Genomic DNA, 12,206 nt, shown 5'->3' with positions numbered 1-12,206 from the left:
GGTCCACCAAGTGGGGCCACCAGCCCCGGAGGGCTGCATGGGCCAAGTGTGGGAGGGGACCAGGCCCAGGTGGGCTGGTGCGCCCCCCCACCAAGGCCCAAGGCGCCTCCAAGAGGGAAGGGGGGCAAACCCTAGGGCAGATGGGCCCTAAGGCCCACCCCAGGTGCGCCTCTCCCTCTCCCCCTTGTGGCCGCCACCCAGATGGGATCTGGGGGCTGCCGCCACCCCTAGGGAGGGAACCCTAGGTGGGGGCGCAGCCCCTCCCCTTCCCCTATATATACTTGAGGTATTGGAGGCTACAAGTGACATGAGTTCCTCTCCTTCTTGGCGCAGCCCTACCCCTCTCCCTCCTCGTCTCTTGCGATGCTTGGCGAAGCCCTGCTGGAGTACCACGCTCCTCCACCACCACCACGCCGTTGTGCTGCTGCTGGATGGAGTCTTCCCCAACCTCTCCTTCTCCCCTTGCTGGATCAAGGCGTAGGAGACGTCACCGGGCTGTACATGTGTTGAACACGGAGGTGCCGTCCGTTCGGCACTAGGATCATCGGTGATTTGGACCACGACGAGTACGACTCCATCAACCCCGTTCTCTTGAATGCTTCCACGTAGCAATCTAGAAGGGTATGTAGATGCACTCTCCTTCCCCTCGTTGTTGGTTTCTCCATGGATAGATCTTGGTGACACGTAGGAAAATTTTGAATTTCTGCTACGTTCCCCAACAAGAGGTACGATGAGTTTTACAACATGGCAATGAAGCAAGAGACTGCTCAACTGAAGTGCGATGCTTCCAAGAAGCGAGTCAGAGATGCTACTCCTTCTTCCTCAACTCAAGTGGCTAAGAAGCAGAAGTATTGGCTTCCTCCTCCTCCGTTCCGTCAGCCTTATCAGCAGAAGAGCAAAGGTGGCAGTGGATCTTCCCACCCACCCAACCCAGGCTTTCAGAACAAGACTTCGTCTCAAGCTCCAAGATCAAGTGCTCTGTATCACCGTCCGCTCTCGGAGGTCACGTGCAACAAGTCCCAACAGAAGGGTCACTATTCCAACAAATGCTTCAATCAGAGGCGTCTCCCTCCTCCTCCTCCTGTGAGATCGGCAAGTACAGTTGTGGTCAAGCATAACCCCAAGCACGCCAAGGTCAATTTGATGAATGCAGCTCGGGAAGAGGACTCATCAGATGTCATCATGGGTAACCTTCCTGTTAACGATGTTCCTGCAAAAGTTCTTTTTGACACTGGTGCATCACATTGCTTCATTTCAAAACCTTTTGCATCAAAGTATGAGTGCGATTATCAGCTTTTGCAAAGACCTTTGCAAATTGTGTCACCGGGCAAGCATATGACAGCTAATTTCTGCGTCCCGGATATTTGTATCATGTTGGGCGACTACAAATTTCTAGCTTCTCCTATTGTTCTGGGCGACTAGGATATCGATCTTATTCTTGGAATGCATTGGCTTTCTAAGCACAAGGCTCATCTTGATTGTGCTGCCAGGCAGATTCAATTGACTCATTCGTCTGAGGATGTAATTGTCTTTGCCGCTCGTGATGATACCATCCGTCTGTTTTCTCTCAATGAGAAGGGTGAATTGGATGCCATCTCTCAAATTCCAGTCGTTTGCGAATATCAAGACTCTTTCCAGAAGAGCTTCCAGGAATGCCTCTGCACCGGCCAGTTGAATTCGTCATTGATCTTAAGCCTGGCACGAAACCTGTTTGCAAACGTCCTTACAAGCTTGGACCTAAAGAATTGAAGGAGCTGAAGAAGCAACTCGATATTCAAGAGCGAATGGGTCTCATCCGACCTAGTTCTTCTCCGTGGGGTTGTGGAGTTCTTTTTGTGAAGAAGATGGATGGAATGGACCGACTTTGTGTTGACTACCGTCCATTGAACAAGAAGACTATAAAGAACAAGTACCCACTTCCCAACATCAACGAGCTGTTTGAACAACTCAAAGGTGCTCAAGTATTCTCCAAGCTTGATCTCCGTATGGGCTATCACCAGATCCGAATTCGTGAGCAAGATATCACCAAGACGCTGTTCAGAACAAGCTATGGTTCATATGAATACACTGTCATGTCTTTTGGCCTCGTCAACACTCCTCTGACTTTCTCTCGCATGATGAACTTCATCTTCAACGCCTACACTAATGACTTCGTCTTGGTCTACCTCGATGACATTCTGGTCTTTTCGAAGAACAAGGAAGATCATGCCAAGCACTTGCGTTTGGTGTTGGATAAGCTCAAAGAACATCAGTTCTACGCCAAGTTCTCAAAGTGCGAGTTTTGGCTCGATGAGGTTCTCTACATTGGGCATATCATCTCTGCCAAGGTCATAGCGGTGAATCCTGAGAAGGTGTCTGCAATTGTGAATTGGGAACCACCTCAGAACGTGAAGCAACTCCGCAGCTTCCTTGGTCTCGCAAGCTATTGTCGAAGGTTCGTTGAGAACTTTTCAAAGATCGTGAAGCCTCTTTCAGACCTTCTCCAGAAGCACGTGAAGTACGTTTGGTCTCCTGAATGTGACATCGCTTTCAACACCCTGAAAGAGAAATTAGTCACTGCTCCAGTTCTGACTCCTCCTGATGAATCCAAACCGTTCGAGGTCTTTTGCAATGCCTCTCTTCAAGGTCTTGGTGCAGTGTTGATGCAAGAGAAGAAAGTTGTGGCATATACTTCTCGCCAGTTGAAGCCCAATGAGAAGAACTACCCCACTCATGACCTCGAGTTGGCGGCAGTTGTGCATGTTCTTTTGACTTGGAGACATCTCTTATTGGGAAGAAAAGTGGACATCTTCACTGACCACAAGAGTCTCAAGTACATCTTCACTCAGCCTAATCTCAACCTCAGGCAGACCCGTTGGGTCGAAATGATTCAAGAGTATAATCCGAGTATCGAATATACTCCAGGCAAGGCCAATGTAATTGCTGGCACATTGAGCAGGAAGGCTTACTGCAACAGTATGATTCTCAAGCCTTACCAACCCGAGCTTTGTGAAGCTTTCCACAAACTCAACCTGCAAGTTGTTCCTCAAGGATTTCTCGCAAACCTTCAAGTCTCTCCTACTTTGGAAGATCAGATTCGCGAGGCTCAACTTCTTGATGCTTTGGTGAAGAAGGTGAAGATTGGGATTGCCAAGAGTCAACCCAAGTACAAGTGCTATCGTCTTGAGGACAAGGATACTCTCTTCTTTGAGGATCGCATTGTTGTGCCCAAAGGTGACCTTCGTAAAGTCATTATGAACGAGGCTCACAATTATCTCCTCTCTATCCACCCTGGGAGCACGAAGATGTACCAGGACCTCAAGCAGGCTTATTGGTGGACTCGAATGAAGCGCGAGATTGCTCAGTTCGTGAATGAATGTGCTGTCTGCAGAAGAGTGAAGGCAGAACACCAACGACCAGCTCATCTCCTCCAACCTCTTGCCATTCCAGAATGGAAGTTTGACCACATTGAGATGGACTTCGTGACGGGATTTCCAAAGTCCAAGCATGGCAATGATGCTATTTTCGTTGTCATCGACAAACTCACTAAAGTGGCTCACTTTCTGCCCATCAAAGAGTCTATCACTACAGCTCAATTGGCAGAGCTTTATACCTCTCGGATTGTCTCTCTGCACGGCATTCCATAGTTGATCTCTTCAGACCGTGGCAGCATCTTTACCTCCAAGTTTTGGAATTCTTTTCAGAAGGCCATGGGCACCAACATCCGTTTCAGCACAGCTTTTCATCCTCAAACTAGCGGTCAAGTCGAGCGTGTCAATCGGATTCTTGAAGATATGCTCAGGGCTTGCGTTATCTCTTTCGGTATGAAGTGGGAAGAACGGAGTCCAAACGGAATGAAACCTTCGGGAACGTGATTTTCGGAACAAACGTGATCAAGAGGACTTGGACCCTACGTCAAGACATCAACCAGGAAGGCACGAGGTAGGGAGGCGCGCCTACCCCCCCCCCAAGCGTGCCCTCCACCCTCGTGGGGCCCATGTTGCTCCACCGACGTACTCCTTCCTCCTATATATACCTATGTACCCCCAAACTACCAGATACGGAGCCAAAACCCTAATTCCACCGTCATAACTTTCTGTATCCACAAGATCCCATCTTAGGGCCTTTTCCGGAGCTCCGTCGGAGGGGGTATCGATCACGGAGGGCTTCTACATCAACACAATAGCCTCTCCGATGAAGTGTGAGTAGTTTACTTCAGACCTTCGGGTCCATAGTTATTAGCTAGATGGCTTCTTCTCTCTTTTTGGATCTCAATACAAAGTTCTCCCCCTCTCTTGTGGAGATCTATTCGATGTAATCTTCTTTTGCGGTGTGTTTGTTGAGACCGATGAATTGTGGGTTTATGATCAAGTTTATCTATGAACAATATTTGAATCTTCTCTGAGTTCTTTTATGTATGATTGGTTATCTTTGCAAGTCTCTTCGAATTATCTGTTTGGTTTGGCCTACTAGATTGATCTTTCTTGCAATGGGAGAAGTGCTTAGCTTTGGGTTCAATCTTGCGGTGTCCTTTCCCAGTGACGGTAGGGGCAGCAAGGCATGTATTGTATTGTTTCCATCGAGGATAACAAGATGGGGTTTATATCATATTGCATGAGTTTATCCCTCTACATCATGTTATCTTACTTAAAGCGTTACTGAAAGGATCGATATGGTTGACTAGAGGGGGGGTGAATAGGCAACTACCAATTTTTAACTTTTCTTTATCAAATTAAACTTTGCATCAAAGTAGGTTGTCTAGATGTGCAACTAGGTGAGCAACCTATATGATGCAATACCAACAAGCAAGCAAGCAAGCAAGAGAAGTAACACTAAAGAGCTTGCACAAGTAAAGGTAAGAGATAACCAAGAGTGGATCCGGTGAAGACGAGGATGTGTTACCGAAGTTCCTTCCCTTTGAGGGGAAGTACGTCTCCGTTGGAGCGGTGTGGAGGCACGATGCTCCCCAAGAAGCCACTAGGGCCACCGTATTCTCCTCACGCCCTCACACAATGCGAGATGCCGTGATTCCACTATTGGTGCCCTTGAAGGCGGCGACCGAACCTTTACAAACAAGGTTGGGGCAATCTCCACAACTTAATCGGAGGCTCTCAACAAAAACACGAAGCTTCACCACAATGGACTATGGCTCCGTGGTGACCTCAACCGTCTAGGGTGCTCAAACACCCAAGAGTAACAAGATCTGCTAGGGATGAGTGGGGGAATAGAAAATCCCTTGGTGGAAGTGTAGATCGGGGCCTTCTCAACCACTCCCGAGCAAATCAACAAGTTTGATTGGCTAGAGAGATAGATCGGGCGAAAATGGAGCTTGGAGCATTTAATGGAGCTTGAGCAATAAATGGAGCTTGGGGGAGGAAGAGGTAGGTCAAAGAGAAGAAGGGGACTCCCTTTTATAGTGGGGACAACCATCCAACCATTGCCCCTCACAAACCAGCCCCGCACAGGGCGGTACTACCGCTGAGAGGGGGCAGTACTACCGCCAGGTCAGCGGTACTGCCGTGCCAGCCAGCGGCACTGCCGCGCAGAGGAGACTAGTAGGGAATAGGACCCAACGCGGTACTACCGCGGTGGTAGGGGCGGTAATACCGCTCCTAGAACGGTACTACCGCCTCTACAACCGCAACTAGTGCCGCAAAACCCGACACGAGAAAAACACCCGTCGAGTCGAGGCAGTAGGAGCCACACAGCCCAGCGGTACTACGGCAGCGGGGTCACGGGCGGTACTACCGCCGCGGAGCGGTACTGCCGCTTGTGACCCTTCGGCCGTACTACCACTGGTAGTGCGGTACTACCGCTGGGGCATAGAAGAGAGAGAGAGAGAGAATCTCTCCAAAGAGGCTGAGGACGAGGCGGAGGTGCCAGGCACCCCAGCGGTACTACTGCTGTGGAGCCACGGGCGGTACTACCGCTGTAGAGCGGTACTACCGCTTGTGGCTCCTCAGCGGTACTACCGCTGGATTGCGTGGTACTACCGCTTGGACCCAGACAGGACAAGGAAGAGAGGAGAGATCTCTACAATGGAATGGAAAAGCTCGGAGGGTGAGAAGCTGATGTGTACGTGTTGATTCCACACATGCAATACCCCAGTGGACCCCCTCTTGAAAGTACGGTGCCCTCTACGCAACTAGTCCACCGAGAAAGAAACGAAAGAGCTACACCGTCTTGAAATACACTCCGAGGGGAAGAAAACGTCTCGTGCCAGGGGAGAATCTGTGAATTATTCAAAGCACAAGATTAGTCCGCAAACATGTTGTCATCAATCACCAAAACTACCTTGAGAGAGATATGCCGTAACAATCTCCCCCTTTTTGGTGGATTGATGACAACTAGGGATTTGCGCAAGGAAAAGAAATAAAAGAAGAAAACTCTGAACTACAAAATATAGATGGGCTCCCCCAGAATGTGTGCACCTAGATAGTGGAGCATTCGGAGCAAGACACACACATTCGGATCAACACTCCCCCTATATTTTATAGTCCAACAATACTAAGCACAAGATATATGAGAGAAGAGAATAAAACAGGACAAGCATGCATCTCATAATAAACTACAGTACTGAATAGACATAAGTAATAAGGTAGCGATAGGGAGCATATGTCTCACACCATATGTCTAGAACTTAGGTCTCACAGGCACCAAACCAAACCAAATAAAGACACCGAGAGAACACACAAGAAACCACAAGACGACTCAAAGCACGGCAATAACACAAATCCCTACACTCTCTTCCCCTTTGGCAGCGAGACACCAAAAAGGGCAAAGAGTGACGCTACGACTCCAGGTGATGGGAAGATGAAGACCTAGAACATCACATCTCTGCATCTTCATCATGGGTCGAAAACTGCTCGGCATCGGAGTCGGTCCAAGGGCAATGCTGATGAATCTATTCCTCCTCTTCAGTGATCTGACCCTCAGACCCACTGGCAATTGTCGCTCCCATCTGACGCATGAGCTCCTTGTGGCGCGTCCTGGCATGCTTCTCCGCCACATGAGTCATGTACTGACCATGAGACTCCATGCAGAAAAGCTTCTTCATCTTGCGTTTAAGCTTCTGTGCCCATGATGGTTCTGTACTTGAGGGCCCAAAGTCCTCCTCATGATCATCAGTAGCAGCCCCACCCTCGGTCCCCATGGTAGCAGCAGCAGCAGACGGATCCCCCATGGCAGTAGCAGCAGACGGACCCCCTGTGTGAGGCGCTGGGGTGGCCCAATTGTCCTTCTTCCTCAGACGCTTGATCTCATGAGAAACCAAGTCTCCAGTTTCTAGCAACACTCTGGGATAAGTCTGTGCCCAGGCCCTCTCAATGAGCCTCATGATGAATGGACCATATATAGGGCACTTGCGCTCAGACACGGGAGAGAGAAGTTCAGACCACATGACATGAGAAATATCCAAGCTCTCTCCAGTGCTTGCTTCCTTCTCATGCTGACAGAAAAGGAGCATGTCCACGAGGTAAGAGTGGACCATATCCAGATTCTCGATCCGAGGGAATAGAGTCTCACAGAAAATGCGATGAAGAATGTCCAGATACAGAGACATCTCATAGGTCTTCTTCTCAGTTACTGGGTGAACTTTCACAGTGCAGTAGGGCCAAAGGGCTTGCTTGTGGGTGGACGTAGCATTGCGGTGAGGGCGGAAACCGACAGGAGTCTCAAGCCCGTGATCCACCACATCAAGTAACTCCATGAAAGCCTTCCACTTGACGGAAAGCAGCTTGCCATTGGGCATCCATGTCAGAGTCCTGTCGACATCCGTCCCAAGATGGACGGTGGCATAGAATTGAGCCACCAAATCCGCATCGAAATCCTTGTTGAATTGCATGATCCTGAGAATGTTCAGCTGAGTGCACATCTGAAGGGCTTCGCCAAAGTACTCCGGGTCCTTCTCCATAGCATCAGTGTCAATGGAGCGAACATCAACAAAGAGATTCTTCTTGGCCTTGATCACATCAAAGTAGATGGCAAACTGAAAACGGTTCCAGAACGGGAGGTTGACCAAAGTGGGTTCTTGGTCCACCGCATAGGGGTTGCGGCGACGCTTCTCCCAAAACTCCTTGTTGGTCATCTCAATCACAGTCTTCCCCTTTTGCTTGTTGGCAGATCTCTTTGATTGCTGAGGAGGTGGAGGAACACTTGTAGATGCGCTTGCTGGAGGCGGTTGGGTGCTCGAGGAACCACCGGCTGGCTCAAAGGTGCGGTAGCGTTTTGATGTTGCACGCCCGGGGTTGATACGGCGAGCTTGATGCTCAGAAGGGTCATCACCTGGAGCCAAAAACAAGAACACGCAAAACAACCAGAAAGAACGAGCATAAGCCAACAAACACAACAAAAATAATCAAGGTAAGGTAGGAATTTGATGGAATTTGGCATGCAGCGGTAGTACCGTGACATGCCCGCGGTAGTACCGCCCAAGCAGTAGTACCGCCCCAAAGAGAGCGGTAGTACCACTCAAGGTCAAGCGGTAGTACCGCTCCAATGAGAGCGGTAGTACTGCTCGAGGCAGAGAAACGGCAGTTTCCTACAGCACGAGGCAGAGAAACAGCGGTTTCCTACTACCGTGGTCAGATCCAGCACTACCGGCCTGCCAAATTCAAAAATATTCCTACCAAACTCTAATTGAGATAGTCTAGTTGCCTTCTCCAACCAACTCAGTCCTAGATTTAGCCAAAAATCTAGAGATGCAACCACCATTGCCCGTAAGAAACAAGATCTGAAAACGAGACAAAATGAAAGAAGGAACGGGGGCAATACCGGCATCCATGGCAAGAGAACGGGGTGGGGATCGACTCCACCAAAGGAAATGGAGAGGGACGCCCCGGAGATGGAGATCCGCCAGAGCCCTCCCGCGGCGACTGGAGGCTGGAGAGATGAAGAAGAAAGAGGGGGCGAATGGGTATGGGGAAGAAGGAACCTCCCCCTGCCCCGATATAACCCCTGGTCCTGTCCCTCGGCGATAGTACCGTGCTAGGGGGCGGTAGTACTTCTTATGAGCGGTAGTACCGCGCACCACCAGCGGTAGTACCGCCCAGCACGCCACGGCAACCAAACACACAAGGCTTTTGCTCGAAGGAAAGACACAAGCGGCAAGAAAAGAAGAGCACACACGAGCAAACGACCAAGACACACCTCTTCAAAAGAGGGCGGTGGCCGAGGCCACCTATGTTTGAGTCAAGAGGTATGGCGCCGCGAAGATTTTAACCTTGGGCCCATGACCAAAACTCGTCTTTGAAACACAAGTACCATCAACAATGGCTAAAGTGAAAGACTTGATCAGTTTATGCATAATGGGGGGAGGGAGAGTTCATTGAGAGAACAACACTCCCCCTATGTCCATGCCTACACCTAAACTAGACAACAAATTGAGCGTGGTGGGGTGTGCAAGGGTTCAAGCCACATTGCTCGAATCAATGATATTTAGCTCATGCCTTAACTCGCGAAATCTTGCTTCATCCAAGGGCTTCATGAAAATATATGCAAGGTTGTCATGAGTGTTGACATAGTTGAGCTCGATCTCTCCTCGCCTTATGTGATCCCGGATGAAGTAATACCGAATCTCAATATGCTTCGTCTTGAAGTGTTGCACCGGGTTGAGAGAGATCTTGATGGCACTTTCATTGTCACACCAAAGAGGCACTTTGTCACAAGTGACACCGTAATCCTTTAAAGTTTGCCTCATCCATAGGAGTTGTGCACAACAACTACCGGCGGCAACATACTCCGCCTCAGTGGACGAGAGAGACACACAACTTTGCTTTTTGGAAGACCAACTTACCAAAGAGCAACCAAGGAATTGGCACCCTCCGGAAGTGGACTTCATATCCACTTTGTCTCCCGCCCAATCGGAATCCGAGTACCCTACAAGCTTGAAGTTTGATCCTCTTGGGTACCATAAGCCAAAGTTTGGGGTATGAGCCAAATATCAAAAGATTTGTTTGACCACCACATAGTGACTTTCCTTAGGTGCGGCTTGAAACCATGCACAAATTCCCACACTCAACATGATGTCCGGTCTAGATGCACAAAGGTAAAGCAAGGATCCAATCATGGAACGATATACCTTTTGATCCACCACTTTACCATTGGGATCTAAGTCAAGTTGGCACTTGGTGGGCATTGGAGTGGAAGCCGGCTTGACGTCACTTAGCTTGAATCTCTTGAGCATGTCTTGAGTGTATTTGGATTGATTGATGAAGGTTCCTTCTCTTCTTTGCTTCACTTCAAACCCTAGAAAGAACTTCAACTCTCCCATGGAGGACATCTCGAACTTTGAGGTCATGAGAGCGGCAAATTCCTCATTGAAAGCTTTGTTAGGAGAACCAAAGATAATATCATCAACGTATAATTGGCACACAAACAACTCCCATTTGACCTTCTTAGTAAAAAGAGTGGGGTCGATTAGCCCAACTTCAAAACCACGGTCTTGTAACAACTCGGTAAGGTGGTCATACCACGCACGTGGGGCTTGTTTAAGGCCATAGAGTGCCTTATCGAGTTGATACACATGATCGGGAAAGTAGGGATCCTCGAACCCGGGGGGTTGCTTGATGTAAACCAACTCATTAATGGGACCATTAAGAAAAGCACTCTTCACATCCATTTGTTGTAACTTAAAGTTATGATGAGAAGCATATGCAATCAACATGCGAATGGATTCAAGACGAGCAACGGGAGCAAAGGTTTCACCGTAGTCTATACCCTCGACTTGGGAGTAGCCTTGTGCTACCAAACGAGCCTTGTTGCGAATGATAATCCCATGGGCATCTTGCTTGTTCTTAAATATCCACTTGGTTCCTATGACATTGTGATTCCCGGTCGGTCTTGGCACCAATCTGCACACTTTGTTGTGCTCGAAGTTGTTGAGTTCTTCATGCATGGCATTGAGCCAATCCGGATCTTCTAGCGCTTCATAGACCTTGTGGGGTTCCACACAAGAGACAAACGCGTGATGCTCACAATAATTTGCTAATTGTCTACGAGTGCTTACCCCCTTTCTTAAGCTTCCAAGCACATTCGACATGAGATGATCCTTGGTGGAGAGCTTGGAAGCAACCTTGGTGGCACGACGCTCAAATTCCTCCTCGGGGGTGAGACGAGGAGTGGTCACTTGATCATCTTGAGCGTCGTCTTGGGCTTGTTCTTGTTCTTGAACTCGCTCGGAGGAGAGAACTTGACCTTGGGCATCACTTGATGTGTCAACACCGTCTTGAGCGTGATCTTGCCCTTGGTCATGTTCTTGAAGATGAGGGCCTTCATGTTGAACTTCGGAAGCGTGTGGGCCTTGGGTTGGTGATGGCTCCACTTGAGTGGAGCTTTGTCCTTCTCCTTCGGCCAAAAGGGGTTCCTCAATGGGTAGGATAAAGCCAACACCCATTCTTCTTATGGCTTGGGGAGGAATTTCATCACCTACATCACAAGTGCCACTTTGCTCCACTTGGGAGCCGTTATTCTCATCAAACTCCATGTTACACGTCTCCTCAATAAGTCCCGTGGATTTATTGAGGACACGGTAAGCATGAGAGTTTGTAGCATAGCCAACAAATATGCCCTCATAAGCTCTAGCCTCAAATTTAGACAACTGAACACCTTTCTTGAGAATGAAACACTTACACCCGAATACCCGGAAGTACTTGAGATTGGGCTTGTTACCGGTGAGTATCTCGTGTGGAGTCTTGTTCAAGCCCTTGCGGAGGTAGAGCCGATTGGATGCATGACACGCGGTGTTGATGGCTTCGGCCCAAAAATTGTACGGAGACTTGAACTCTGCCATCATGGTCCTTGCCGCATCCATCAACGTCCGGTTCTTCCTCTCTGCAACACCGTTTTGTTGAGGGGTGTAGGGTGCGGAATATTGATGCTTGATTCCCTCATCACTAAGAAACTCATCCAAGGTGTAGTTCTTGAACTCGGTGCCGTTGTCACTTCTTATTGTCAAGATCTTTGCATTGTGTTGACGTTGTGCTTCATTTGCAAAGTCAATGACGGTTTGGGTCTCGCTCTTCCTCTTGAAGAAATACACCCACGTGTACCTTGAGTAGTCATCCACAATCACCAAGAAATACTTCCTACCTCCAAGACTATCGAAGGATGGAGGCCCAAAGATATCCATGTGAAGGATCTCCAAAGGCCTCTTCGAATAAATGATAGTCGTGGGAGGGTGAGCCTTCTCATGTAGCTTTCCTTTGATACAGGCACTGCAAGCACGATCT

Source organism: Triticum dicoccoides, chromosome 4A, assembly GCF_002162155.2.
Source record: "Triticum dicoccoides isolate Atlit2015 ecotype Zavitan chromosome 4A, WEW_v2.0, whole genome shotgun sequence".
In the NCBI taxonomy this organism is placed as follows: domain Eukaryota; kingdom Viridiplantae; phylum Streptophyta; class Magnoliopsida; order Poales; family Poaceae; genus Triticum; species Triticum dicoccoides.
This window is presented reverse-complemented; position numbering follows the sequence as displayed.